The sequence below is a fragment of the Rhinopithecus roxellana genome, chromosome 13 (assembly GCF_007565055.1).
Source record: "Rhinopithecus roxellana isolate Shanxi Qingling chromosome 13, ASM756505v1, whole genome shotgun sequence".
Taxonomy (NCBI): Eukaryota; Metazoa; Chordata; class Mammalia; order Primates; family Cercopithecidae; genus Rhinopithecus; species Rhinopithecus roxellana.
Genome location: NC_044561.1, coordinates 46,298,625 through 46,313,714, shown reverse-complemented (window position 1 = coordinate 46,313,714; position 15,090 = coordinate 46,298,625). Strand labels below are relative to the sequence as shown.

The 15,090-nt window shown below is 42.5% G+C and overlaps 1 long non-coding RNA gene across 1 annotated transcript; it reads right to left on the bottom strand.

Annotated features, from left to right (window-relative positions):
- Positions 1-680: 680 nt before the first annotated feature.
- Positions 681-3,692, bottom strand: LOC115892820. The gene is made up of 3 exons (XR_004052740.1): positions 3,082-3,692; positions 2,017-2,179; positions 681-932 (listed from the first exon to the last, which is right to left on the bottom strand). It is a non-coding gene; the product is annotated as an uncharacterized LOC115892820 (long non-coding RNA).
- Positions 3,693-15,090: the final 11,398 nt, after the last annotated feature.

Genomic DNA, 15,090 nt, shown 5'->3' with positions numbered 1-15,090 from the left:
GTGATGTGATCTTGGCTCACTGCAACCTCCACCTGCTGGGTTAAGCAATTCTCCTGCCTCAGCCTCCTGAGTAGCTGGGATTACAGGCATATGCCACCATGCCTGGCTAATTTTTGTATGTTTAGTAGAGATGGGGTTTTGCCATGTTGGGTAGGCTGGTCTGGAACTCCTGGCCTCAAGTGATCTGCCTGCCACAGACTCCCAAAGTACTGGAATTATAGGCATGAGTCACCACGCCTGACCCAAAAGTTTATACAATGAAATATAACATTAGCATACAAATAAAATCTATTTCTGCAGTCTATACATCTTTGCTCTACTTAAAAATTTGAATTTGCCAGGTGTGATGGCTCACACTTTTAATCCCAGCACTCTGGGAGGCAAAGGTGGGAAGATTTCTTGAGTCCAGGAGTTCGAAACCAGCCTGTGCAACATAGCAAGACCCCATCTCTACAAAAAATTAAAAAATAAGAACTTAGCCAAGTGTGGTGGTGTGTGCCTGTAGTTTCAGCTACAGGCTGAAGGTCGAGTAAGGAGGATCACTTGAGCCCAGGAGGTCGAGGCTGCAGTAAGTTATGATTGTACCACGGTACTTCAGGCTTGGTGACAGAGCAGGACTCTGTCTCTTGCCAAAAAAAAAAAAAAAAAAAAAAAAAAAAAAAAATTCTAATTTATCTTATTCAAAAAAGGATTGTAAATACTTAAGAAAGACTTTCTGAGTGGCTATATTTTCTTCAAAGGGCCTCTCAGTGTACATAGCTTGCAGCAAGGCTTTCAAATACTTATTTGTTGGTTGCAAATGCAATTTTAAGTAGTCTGACCATCATTCATTTTCTGAAATATTATCAACAAGAGTAGACTTACTGAAGCAGCCATTAGTGGAACTGATTGTAAATATCAGGTTGTATGTGCCAGATGCCTTGAACTGTCACCTGTTAGAGACATATGAGTTAAATCAGCAGATTGCTGTGGAATTAGAAAAAGAAACGAAGACATCTTTAGGAACAAAATACACGATTTGACAGTACAAATGTATGCCGTTGCAGGCAAAGGAGAAAGAAAAATCTTTACTCCAAGACAAAGTGAACACAGTTGTGGTTCATGGGCTTCCTGACAAAATATTTGATCTGCTTGCGTGCACACAAGATGGGTCACAGCTGGCAAGAGATAGAGATACTAGCACAGGAGTATTCTAGCACACTCTTAGAAATGTGTTAGAGAAAACACCTGGTTTACAATTCTGCTCTCTATTAGCTCCATCCTTGTCCCTGAGCTAAGGGAACACACACTATAACTCACACATCAAAATGAAATCCCAAGGAAACCTAAGCAAAATGTAAACAAAAATATAACCCTGGAAAAACAGCAGGTCCAACAGTCACAGTAAGAAAAGTCTGGATAATTTTGTTCAAAAGCTGTTGCTTTGTTCAAATGTACTTTGAAATATTCATTAAAAAAGTTTTTTTTGACCCTTTAGGGCTTCTTTGGAGGAAATCTATGCAAAGATAAACAGAACAGATGAAGAAGGTGGGAGAATCATGATGGAGAGGTTTACAAGCTGTTTGTTAAAATGATCTTTTTTGATTGGAGATGAACTGTGGATAAATGAACACTGTCTGTGAGTGACTTTTCTGTTTTCGTTTTTGCACTTTCTAATCCCCTCAGAGATGAGAGGGCATCTAGAGGTCTTTCTCTTGAGATTCTAATGAGGCTAAGGCAGAGAGCAATTGCAGAAACTTATATGAGCATTACTCTTTTTATAGACCGAATTCTGTCTCCTCAAATTCATATGTTAATGTTCTAACCCCCAATGTGACTGCATTTGCAAATAGGACTTTAATGAGAAAATTAATGTTAAATGAGGTGAGAAGGTTGGGACCCTAACTCAATAGGACTGGTGTCCTTATAAGAAGAGAGAGGGATACAAGCGCACAGAGGAAAGGCCAGATGAGGACACAGCAAGAAGGCAGCCACCTACAAGCCAAGGAGAAAGGCCTTTGGAGAGGTGAAACCTACCGACAGCTTGATCTTGGACTTCTAGTATCCAGAACTGTGAGAAATACGTTTCTGTTAAGTCACCCTGCCTGGGGCACTTTGTTATAGCAGCTCTAGCTGACTAAGATATTGCAATAGCTGTTTTATTCAACTTGTAGTCTGTGGACCAGTGCCGGTGCTTGACCTGTTAGTAGATCACAGTAAGACAAGTACTAAAATTGGGAGTAAGACTTAAGAAACTTAAAAAAAAAAAAAAAAAAAAGCAATTTGACAGAATTACTTTATGTCTCTTGAATTGATAATATAATATTAAGATATGTATTTTATATGATTAAAAAATGTTCACTTTCCCAGTAATTCAATTTTCTTTTCCTTCCTTCCTGCCTGCCTGCCTTGCCTTCCCTTCGCTTCCCTTCTCCTTCCCCTTCCCCCCTTCCTTCCTTCCTTCCTTTCTTCCTTCCTTCCTTCCTTCCTTCCTTCCTTCCTTCCTTCCTTCCTTCCTTCCTTCCTTCCTTCCTTCCTTCTTTCCCTTCCCTTGCCTTGCCTTGCCTTGCCTTGCCTTCCCCTTCCGTCCTTTCTTTTCTTTATTTCTTTATTTCTTTCCAAAGTTTCACTCTTGTTGCCCAGGCTGGAGTACAGTGTCACTATCTCGGCTCACTACAAACTGCACCTCCTGGGTTCAAACGAGTCTCCCACCTCAGCCTCCCAAGTAGCTGAGATTACAGGCATGCACCACCGCACCGGGCTCTTTTATATTTTTAGTAGAGATGGGGTTTCACCATGTTGGCTAGGCTGGTCTTGAACTCCTGACCTTAGGTGATCTGCCTGCCTTGGCCTCCCAAAGTGCCAGGATTACAGGTATGAGCCACCATGCCTGGCTTTAGTTTTTTCGTATTTTATAAAAGTGTAGCTCTGTGATGGATTGGAAAAAAACTCTGCTCCTTCACCATAGTCTCTGATTTGGAAGGAAACTGGTTCCCCAATTCTCCTCTGTGTTCTGAATCTGAGACATCATTACATACTGTGCTGTCTGTTCTGAAGTAAAGTAGATACTAGAGACCAAAGACGGATTGACTTGTAACTTACCTACTCAGATTTTCCTTGAGCAAGGGCCCAGAATTTGATGATGATATATCTTGTATTAAATTATCTCTCTCTTCTGTTGAAAAAATGCCACGTGAGAAGAAGAAGCTGATTAGTTTCTTCTTAGGTCAGATATTTTGAGGCTTTCCTTAGCTTCAAAGTAGCAACAAGCTGAACTCGATAGAATATTTTTTTACAGATTTGTTTCAACCCGTAAGAAAAGGGAAGCTCTAACAGAGTTTGGGTTTCGCTGCATATATCAAAACAATCCAAATAATAGTGGCTTAGTGTTTTATGATCCTTTCAAATGACCAAGAAGTTCTGGGATAGTCAGACCGTAGTTTGTGGAACAGCTCAAGAATGTCCAGATGGATTTTTGAAGTTCTTTAGATTTTCTTTCATTTTCAGTTGTAATATGTCTGCTGCAGCTCCTGCTGTCATAGCTGCACTTCAATCAGAGAGAAGAGGAAAGCAAAGAGGACAATCCTAACTTACTGTGTATCAACTGATTCTATTCCATTTGAAGTTGCTTCCTGGTAGCCACATGAAAAAATGCTGCTTAATTATTATTGGCTAGAACTGTGTCCCATAGCCATTTCTAACTACAATTGATGCTGGAAAATGAGGAGGTGTTGTTTTCGTTTGGTTTTAGCTAGGCACATTGGTTCTGTTTGCAGAGAGGAAGGGGAGAGTAATGATTGAGAAGGTGGCTAGGACTGTCTGCCACAGATTAACGCAGAGTGCATCTTCCAACTCAAGAAGTGAGCTGCTTGCCTGGGTTGCTAAAGAGAGAAATTCTCCTTACCTGACCACCTTACTGGATAGGCTGATTGGGGATAAGAGAGGAGAGAGTCAATGAGTACCATATACACCTCTTCGTAGAAATCAGATCTCTGAAAGCGTGTGTTTCTTTTTCACCTTATTTTTGGTTCGTAGCAGTTTTTGCCATAATATGCCTTGGTGTGGATTTCTTTATGATTATCTTGCATGTGGTTTGCAGAACTCCTTGAGTCTATGGCTGCCTTTCAGTGTTAGAAAAGGCTCATTCATAATCTCTTCAAATATTTCTTCTGTTCGTTCTCTCTTCCTTTGCCTCCTGGGACTCCACTGATTCATGCTTTAGGCCTTTTACCTTGTTCCATAGAGCAATTCCACTCTTAAGTATTTCCTTTTTTTCCCTCTCATGCTTCAGTAGTTATTTTTATAATGAGCAATATCAGTTCATTAATCATTTCTTCTATTTACCTAAGCTGGTGTTAACCCTGTTTCTTGAGTTATTAATTTCAGCTAATGACTTTTTTATTTCTAAATTTTATATATTGTTTCTTAGTAGATATCAATTCTCTGATAAAATTCCCTGTCTTGCTATCTTATATTCTTGAACACATCAATCACATTCATTTTAAAGAGCTGTGGGTACCTTTCTATTGACCATTTTCCTTCCTTCTCTCTTTTTTACAATTACTTGGTTCTATTTCTTGACATGCCTGGTGTTTTTCTGATGGCAGGAGGATGGCTTGAGCCCAGGAGTTCAAGACCAGCCTGGGCAACATAAAGAGATGTGTCTCTGCAAAATATTAGAAACATTAGTTGAGTGTGATGGCATGCACCTCAGTTTCTCAGGAGGCTGAGGTGGGAAGATTGCTCGAGGCCAGGAAATCAAGCCTGCATTGAGTTGTGTTCACACCACTGCACTCCAGCCCAGCCTGGATGACAGAGCAACATCCTGTCTAAAAACAAACAAACAAACAACAACAAACAAGGAAAGCAATCAATAAAAAGAACACAAATAAAAAGCAATACAGTATAACGACTTATATAGCATTTACATTGTATTAGGTATTATAAGTAACCTAGAAATGATTAAAGCATAAGGAAGGATATGCACAGGTTATAGGCAAATACTATGCCATTTTATATGAGGGACTCTTTTTTTTTTTTTTTTTGAGGTGGAGTCTTGCTCTGTTGCCAGGCTGGAGTGCAATGGCACGATCTTGGCTCACTGCAACCTCCGCCTCCTGGGTTCAAGAGATTCTCCTGCCTCAGCCTCCTGAGTAGCTGGGACTACATGCGCATGACACCATGCCCGGCTAATTTTTTGTATTTTTAGTAGAGACGAGGTTTCACTGTGTTAGCCAGGATGGTCTCGATCTCCTGATCTCATGTTCCTCCATCCCTCCTTCCTTGTTTCATTCCTTCCTTCCTTTCTCTTTTTTGAGACAAGGTCTTGCCCTGTCACCCAGGCTGGAGTGCAGTGGTGTGATCTTGGCTCACTGCAGCCTTGACCTCCTGGGCTCAATCCCTTGGTAGGCCGAGGGATTACAGCATGAGCCACTGTGCCCAGCCTGTGAGTGACTCTTAAGTCCCTTGCATCCACAAATATCTGTATTGGAGTTGCGGGGGTGGGTCTTAGAACCAATCCCCATGGATGCTGAGGGATAACTGTATGTAGTGACTCTTTTGTCTCTTTTGCCATGCCACTGAGAAATTGGCAAACACCAGGAGGAGAAATGTGGCAGAGAATGTTATGATCATATCAGTGCATTTTCTTTGTCTTTGGATCTCAATTCCTCAAATGTTGGCTACTTTGCTTTATCTGCTGCGGTTTGAAATAGCTACTTTAAACAGAAATTCAGCTTTTATAGTTTATCTAAGGGAAAGCTGCTTTGAAGCAAGCTATGCTCTCATAGCCAGAAGTTGAAATTTCACAGTTTTATTTAGCTATTTCTGGGGTCACTAGGCACTGGTCCTTGGAGTCATCCAACTGCAGAAAACATGGTTTTAAAGCACCCTAGAGTAGAAGCCCTTCTCATCACACTCGACATGAGGATGGCAGCTCTGGGGACTCAGCTAGAGGATATTACCAGCTCTCACCAAAGACACCTTCCTTCTAAATTGCCACTCCCTTTAGTCTTTATATTCCTGAAATAGGTGAGGGGATTCAAGAATCCTGGAGCAGGTCTTCAATTCACAGTGTAAACTTTCTTTTCTGTCCCTCCCTCCCTCACTCTCTCCTTCCCTTCCTTGCCTCGCCTTCTTCCCTCCCTCCCTCCCTTCCTTCCTTCCTTCCTTTTTCTTTTTTGAGACAGAGTCTTGCTCTGTCACCCAGGCTGGAGTGCAGTGGTGTGATCTTGGCTCACCGTAGTCTTGACCTCCTGGGCTCAAGCGATTCTCCCACTTTAGTCTCCTGAGTAACTGGAACCACAGGTGTGTGCCACCGTGCTGGCGAAATAATTTTTTTTTTTAGAAACGGGGGTCTTGCTATGTTGCCCAGGCTGGCCTTGAACTCCTGGGCTCATCTGATCCTCTCGCCTCAGCCTCCCAAAGTTCTGGGATTATAGGCATGAACCACTACATCCAGCCTGTCAATTTTCTTGGTGGAGCTTTGGATTTTACAGTCACATGAGTATTGTCTGATTGGTGCCTAAGTTAATCCTGAGTCAGGAAAAGCCCCAGTCTATATCCTGTTGCACAGTCAAACCAAATTTAACATGAAAACATCCACTTCTTCCTGAAAGTAAAATAAATATGAGAACTAAAAACATTTGAAAAGTGGCTTTCCCTTTGGAAGTACAGCAACCCTTGCTCCCAGGATGTCAGACTCAGCCTGCTCTTTTGGAAATGGTACTTCAGTGACATTATGGATTAAATAGTTATTCTTTTTTCTTGAACTGCCTAGGATTCTTTCACTCGTAATATTATCACTATGAGAAAATACTTCGTAATGAGGCCATTTTATAAATAATCTCTGGAACACAGCTCATGTGAAAGCTTTGGTTTTGGATTACCTTTGTTAAACTTGTTAATTCAGGAAGCTGAAGATTTAGAAAAGAGAATTGGAACGCTTTGGGGAAAACTGTGCATCTCCTGAATTTCTTTCCCTGATAACCACTCAAATAAGGCATTCGAGAGCCTTGTGCTTTCTTGTGATGGCAGCTCTGTACACAGTTTATAAAAGGAAAAGTACATTAAAAAAATCTGTTGCCGGGTGCGGTGGCTCACGCCTGTAATCCCAGCACTTTGGGAGACTGAGGCCGGCAGATCACAAGGTCAGGAGATCGAGACCATACTGGCTAACATGGTGAAACCCCGTCTCTACTGAAAATACAAAAAAAAAAAAAAAATTAGCCTGGCGTGGTGGCGGGCGCCTGTAATCCCAGCTACTTGGGAGGCTGAGGCAGGAGAATGGCGTGAACCCAGGAGGCGGAGGTTGCAGTGAGCCCAGGTCACACCACTGCATTCCAGCCTGAGCGACAGAGTGAGACTCCGTCTCAAAAAAGAAAAAAAAAAGTCTGTTTCATGCAAGCTTCTGGAGCCTATACAAAGAAACAAAAATTATGTTCTGGTAGAAGGAAAGGAAAACCAGTTTCAGAGCTGTGAGGGCCAATGGTTTTGAGCTTAGGTACATAAATGACCTCGGCTGAAACCTGCAAGTGTACTGGGAAGTACCAGAATTCTTGAGGCCTCTGATGTGACCGTCTGGGCAGCACTTGAATTGTACTCACTTTGAAAAAGGTAATTTCTGTTGATGCCATTTGCTTGAGTCTAGTGGGAGATATTTTAGCCACGCCAGTTTGAAAACAGATTATCTGCCACATGTCCTGGATGTGGCTGGACAGAGGTCAGTTAGAGCAGAGCTAGAAATAGGCTTCTTCAATTCATTGTCTGAGGCTGCTGTCACAAAGTCCCACAGACTGGGTGACCTAAGCTACAGAAATTAATTATCTCACAGTTCTGGAAGCCAGAAGTCTGAGATCCAGGTGTCAGCAGAGCTGGTTCCTTCTGAGGTTGGGAGGAAGAGTCTGCTCCAGGCCTCTCTTCCAGCCTTTGGTGGTTTGCTGGCAAGTTTGGACATTCCTTGACTTGTAGATGCATCATCCCAATCTCTGCTTTCATCTTCACATGGGGTTCTCCCTGTGTCTGTGTCCAGATTTCCTCTTTTTACGAGACACCAGTCATATTGGATTAGGGGCCCATCCTGCTGCAGCATGACTTCATCTTAACTGATTATATCTGTAATAACCCTATTCCCAAATAAGGTCCCATTCTGAGCTACTGAGGGCTAGGTCTTCAATATATTAATTTTAGGTTGCAGGGGGCAGGACACAATTCAACCCATAACATTTCTGTTAACTTGAGATTCCCAGACACTCTTCCCCTAACTTCCAAGCACCATATCCATGAGAGTTAAGAACCTGATACATCACTTCACTCCAGGTAGCTATTATGATTGAATCTGGGTGTGAGCCATTAGCTATCAGACTTTGCTGGTAATAGGCAGGTTAATCTATTATGCTGAGAAACTCTCTCTGGGGTCACAGCTTCCTGGCATGGAGAACCTACCCCTGAAACCTTTTATTAGGTGCGTGCACAATTGTGTTGATTGATCTGTTTTTAGAAACTTGCATTTTATAACCATTCATTTTCAAATCTGATAATCAGGTTGATTAAACTTTGACAAGCATTAAAAAAAAAAGGAATATAGAGAAGAGAGCTGACAGTCCTAGGAGGGAAAAATAATAGGTCTTTAAAAAATTAAATTTGAAAATACAAGGGGCATGTGGAGGGTACTTTGAATCTCAAATAATTCCGACCGTTGCTCAAAATCCCAGCACTTAGGGCGATCACGAGTCAGGCGTCGAACCATCTGGCTAACTGGTGATCTCACTAAAATCTAGCCGGCAACCTGGCGGAGCGCCTGTATCCAGTCCGGTGAGGCAGGAGAATGGCTAACCCGGGAGGCGACTTGCAGTGAGCAGATCGGCCATGCCTCACAGCTGGCGACAAGCGAAGTCTAAAAAAAAAAAAAAAAAAAAAAAAAAAAAAAAAAAAAACTCCAAGTTTTTCACTGATTACATGATAAAGAGCTTAAGTGTTGGGGTTTGGTTTTGACTGCTTTTTTTTTTTCTTTTTTTTGAGTTTCAGTGTCTCTGAGTGCTGAACCATTTTCTAATCTCATCGTTCTATGCCACTGGTTCTCAACTAGGGGCAGTTTTGTGCCCTCCTCTCCACTCTGGGGATATTTGGCAATACCTGGAGACATTTTTGGTCTCAACTTGGAGGCAGGGGCGATGCTACTGGCACCCAGTGGGCAGAGGCCAGGTGATATGGTTTGGCTGTGTCCTCACCCAAATCTCAAATTGTAGCTCCCATAATTCCCATGTGTTGTGGAAGGTCCCTGGTGGGAGGTAATTTAACGCTGGGGGTGAGTATTTCCCATGCTGTTCTTGTGATAGTGAATAAGTCTCATGAGATCTGAAGGTTTTATAAAGGGGAGTTCCCCTGCACACTCCCTCTCTTGCCTGCCGCCATATGAGATGTGACTTTGCTCCTCCTTCACCTTCCATCATGATTGTGAGGTCTCCCCAGCCATGTGGACCCATGAGTCCATTAAACCTCTTTCCTTTATAAATTACTCAGTCTCAGGTATGTCTTTATTAGCAGTGTGAGAGCAGACTAATACACCAGGGATGCTGCTTAACTTCCTACACTGTATACAGCACAGCCCCTCACCACAAAAAATTGTTAGCCTGAAATGTTGAGTGCCAAGGTTGAGAAACCATTATCTTTTTCCATTTAGTTCTGCTGGGAAGTCCTGGTTCTGTTCTTTTTAACTGCAGCTTAGATGTCACCTGGCATTCACTCTGTGTGTGGAGAGTTAGCTACCACTAAGGGGAGGTCAATCCAACATTTCAAGGGAGGTCCAAGGTCCTCCTCAAGGCTTTTGAAAATGGCTCTGAGCTCATATTTTCCTAGGCATTAAAAAAAGTCACATAATATAAAAAGGTCCTACAGCCTGGGGCTTCTGCTTTTAGTAAGCCTACAGATTTTAATCCAATCTTCTCTCCTACTGTTACTCTATCTGCTCACTGCTAAAACAGATGTGGAACTTGACCTCCCAATCTTTATATTCTCCAGTAGGCATTGGTGTCACGGATTTTGCTGCAGTTTTTTTCTTTTTTCTTTTTTTTTGGAAGAGGGCAGGGGGCATGCATTTAGTTTTCATAGTCACACAAGAACAGACAAAAGGTCATCGTAATTTAGTCATCCTACAGGCTTCTCGGTTATATATTTTTGGCTCAACTCCCTTCTGTGGGTTTGTAGGCCTCCTCAGGTTCCCCAGTGAAATTCAATTCCTCTGTACCTGAAGGTGCACTGTAATTTAGTATTCTGGGTTCAGCTTGGTTCCAAATCTCCTTTTGCATAACTTGGGGCTCATTACTGAGCTACACTCTGCTGTCCCCTGTCCTCCCTAGGTCTTGCTTTAACTCACACACAGATCAGGTGAAGAGCTGATGTTCTGATTTATCCCTTTCATGCTCTGAGACCAGTCCCTAGAGGAGACAAAAGAAACATAGAGATGTCTGTTCCCACTCCAGTGATGATGCAGCCCCATTCCTCCAGACCCCTCTTAGTAGTTCTACTTGCCTTTCTCACCCCTCTCCTATTTTTTTCCTTGTTCACAAAACTATTTGATCCTGCACAAGTCAGTCAATTTAGAATCATTGAAAGTGCAGCTTAAGGAAACCCTAGAAAACATTTATTTTAAGCTTCTCATTTCAGAACTAAGAAAACTGCTTAGGATTAACCCAAGGTTAATTAATGGTATTTGGGACCAAGATCCAAGAGCCTATTGTCTGGTGGTATTTTCAAGATTACTAGGAGAAAAACACCCAAATCTTAGTTCTCAGGGAAATCTCTCTCTTTTTTTGAGACGGAGTCTCGCTCTGTCGCCCAGGCTGGAGTGCAGTGGCACCATCTTGGCTCACTGAAAGCTCTGCCTCCCGGGTTCACAGCATTCTCCTGCCTCAGCCTCCAGAGTAGGTGGGACTACAGGCGCCCGCCACCACACCAGGCTAATTTTTTTGTATTTTTAATAGAGACAGGGTTTCACCACATTAGCCAGGATGGTCTCGATCTCCTGACCTCGTGATCCACCGGCCTCGGCCTCCCAAAGTGCTAGGATTACAGGAGTGAGCCACCATGCCTGGCCCCAGGGAAATCTCTTTATTACTCTGAGCCTCAGTCTCCTTGATAAAAAATGGGAAGAGTTGGATTAGATGATCTCTCTTTTTTTTTTTTTTGCACTAGGAATAAAATAATTTTTACAAACTGCTTGGAGACCCTGAACATCCCGCAATTTAGACCAAAAAACCCTAAAATATTTTTCTTACATATTGAACATGTTTAACTTTTATCACTCTTGTGACATTTTCACCCATGTGACATTTTTAAAGAGACATAAGAGTGTAATAATGGGTAAGAACACAGACATGAAATATGGAACATCCAGGTATGAATACAGGCTTGGCTTCTTACAGGACAAGCTGTGTGATCTTGGGCAAGCTACTTAACCTCTCTGTGCCTTTGTTTCATAATCTTTAAAAGGCTCTTGATAATCATAATACCTGTCCTAAAGTAGTTTGAGGGATTAGATGTGTTCAGAAAAGCACTTCAAGTGGTAACTGGCACGTGGTAAGTACCATGTAAGTGGCAGCACTTATTATTTCTGACACCTGCAATTAGTAGGATATAGATCATGAAATAAAATAATTTGGTTGGAATAGAAAGATTAGAGGGATACACTTTTCACCTGACATCACTTCTTTTCTTGCCATAGAGCAACTGAGTCAATATATAAGGGGCTCTCACGGTATTATTTTTAGACTGTTATGAGGAGAAATGTCTAACCTTATTCACACTTGAGATAACAAATTATTAATGTCATGAGAATTATCCATTACCGAGGGTGGGCTGAGAACCATCAAGATTGTGCTATGTAAGCACTTTGGCTTGTGCTGTTGGCTGAGGCTCTTTGGAATGTATTGCAGACTATGTTTCCTGCAAAAATGCAGAGAAAAGCCAAAATCTTGCAAAGCAGGGCTTCAGAGCATTGGTTTTTTTAATGTAATTTTTCTAATCCTTGCCATCAGAGGAGATGTGTTTTGCCCTGGGAATCCCCAACTGTATTTAAGTTAAACTATTTTTAATTAGTCTCAAATTATTTTCCTGGGAGGTCGTAGACGTGAACGTTCCTCCTCCCCTTCTCCATTATCCGATTCAGGAGCATCCGGTCAGAGCCACGGACCCAACTTTGGGCAAGAGTTTATCCCAAAGTCATTTGATCTTAGACCAGTTGCCAAAGGCGATCGAAAGGTGGTAACAGCTTGGGGATGGTTCTGAAACAGAAGTTCCCCAGTGAGGGCCCTGCCTGATCCAACACCACGTGACTGTTTCTATCGGATGAGATGACAGAGGGGCTTGCGTCTTCCCTTCCTCCCTCTGCATCTTAAGAGTTGAGGACCATGAGGTGCCACTGTGGGGAGATGAATACCAGCCATCAGCAGCCTCCGCCTCTGCCAGCAAGTCAAGGGGTGAGCGAGCAGCCACTGAGAATCACAGGTGCAGAGTCACCAGGCAGGTGAGGAAGACGTGTTCCAGGGGCCCCTGTTGACAATGAAGGACAGCCAAGTTACAAGGAGTCACCTGTTATGCCAAGACAATTTATACATAAATCAATCTCCACCATGGGTGAATATTAGGTGGAAAATGTGCCAGGCTGTGGAGTTTGCTCGTTGCTCTGCCAGGTATGAATCTGTGGCTTGAAAGAAAAATCAAAGCAGACAGAGGAATGTCGGAGCAAGAACAAGGATGCTCAGAGGAGGGCTGGGGCTTCCCATGCCTTTTGAAGGCTCTTTCTAATGTTCTCTTTGAGGTGTTAAATTCTACAGCTCCTGTCCTTCTTTCAGAGGCCAATGGCTTAGTCTCAGTACATTCAGGTGTTTTCTCTGCTCCATGATGATTTAGTGGTTGCACATTCCAGACCCCTTTCCTCTCAATGCCCACATTCTTTCTACACTGGACCCTAAATTTGATCCCAGACTGTCATTTGTGATGGCATGAGGGGTCATTGCAGCTCTGGAGAAACTGAATCAATACCAGAGAGGCGAGTTACTGGTTTCATGTGATCCTTTGAGGCCAGCCTGGGGCAAGATATTTTTCTAAGCTTTAGCAACCATGAAAGTTTCCATGGATTTTCTAGGACAAGGGATCTTGAGAAGAAGCATCGGGAATTAGAATCTAATATACAAGAGGATCATGAAATGCAGTAAGAGCACTGGGGCTGCAGGCTGTGGAATCTTGAGACAAGAGAAGAGGAAACCAAGGAGGGCCGGTCAGAAAGTTGATCTGAGACTTTACAGAGTCCCTGGGGAATAAAGTTGAAGGAGCCCAGAGCCTTTCTGGACCTTTGGACGCTCCGGCAGCTATGCAGATAGAAGGTGTGTTCTCCTCCCCGGGCCCCTTGGCTGACAGCCATGATGATAGCCTGATTCCCTTCCTTCTGAGCAATAAGGCGTCCAGTTCTCACTGCAGACTCCACCCTGCTTCATCCAATCTTGCTGTACTCCAGTTCCTGCACCTCTATGGAGCCCTTTTCAGCGTTCCCAGGTTGTCAGACGCCTCTCTGAGGGCCCTGCCCCTGGTACCATGCCTCTATTAGAACCTGGCTCACCGTGTCTGGTGAGGCTTCGCTCTGCTCCTCAGTGGGCCACTAGATGGTGGAACCCTGGCGAACCAGAACTGTGCCACAGTCTTCTCTCTGTCCATTCTCACACCTCATATGGAGCGTGGCATAAACTAGGCACCATTTGTTTGTTAAATAAAAACAAAATTCTTTCTCCTCATTTCCCATGAAAGTTGCAATCTAAACCAGCATAATTAAGAACAATGTGATTCACTTTAAAATTAGCATTTACTTTGAAAAACTCTATTATAATTTTTTTTAAAGGGGCAGGGATGAGAGGATAGACCAAAACCTTAGAGAATCTCTGGCACTGCCTAAAGTGTTATATATGCCTGTTGTCTCACTGAATCCTGAATGTAACTTGTGGGAATTGTTTGCACCATTTTACAAATCAAGAAACAGAAGTTCAAGGGGTAGAGGTGGGATGCCAAAGTGAGTTATAAAGTTGAATTTCAAACTTAGGTTCAGCTGACTCAAAGCCGGAGGTTACCCTACACCGCCTAGCACAATGAAGAGTGTTTCACTTTTCTCTGCAGTGTGGGGCAGATTCTAATTTCGAATTCTTGTAGGAGCCATATGTAACTTAGCATGTGTGCACAATATAGTTAAAAAGACAAATGCATCTACTGAAATTCATGCTTAAAATGCACAAAGCCAAGGTACCTTGGAAATACTTTCTAAATGAAGTTCATTGCCCACCTCCCCCCGCAGTTTTAAAAAAATTATTTATTTTTCACTAGGCCAAGTTAGAAGCAGAGGAAAAGGATTTTAGTAGCAGACCATTTCCCTGAGGAGGGTGATTTGTCTTCATTAGTATTCCAATTTTTAGTATGCAAATTGTATGTGCTTTTTTCCCTCCTTTATATTCGTGGCAAATTATAATCCACTCTCACTGAGGGAATGGCATGGAAAATGAAAAGAACCTAATCTTTAATATGAGTCAGACTTTCTCTGATTCGGATGGAAGTGTAGGGGCCTGCCTCAAGGCATGGGGTCAGCTGAAAGACCTTTCCAGGTTTTCTTCTAGTCCTAGGAGTCATTTAATTATTGTCTTTTTCTGATTAGTTTTTCCCATCACATTTTAATGTTTATGAAATTGAGAAGGACCTTACTATTGATTGAATGCTTAAAATTTTGATGAATTGTTATTTCCTCCCATTTTTTGTTGTGTCTCCCAGTTGATGGTATCTTCGAATTGAGTAAATGCAGGCATCCTTGTTGGGATGCTCAGGAGTCGTTCTGATTCCCTTTAGCCCTCTACTTCCAAGAAATGGGAGGCTATCATCAAGGCTGCCATGGTTAATATTTCCTTCCAAATGTTCTCCTGGTTGACCAATGTCACAACCTTCTAACACCCTTTAATTCTTGTCTACTAAACAACGTTATAGCAGTAATCAGCTGTTCCTTATATCTTAGAATATTCTTCCTTTACTTAATAAATAGGATCAATGTAATTTGGAATGTTTTCTCGTCTATCGATGCTGCAC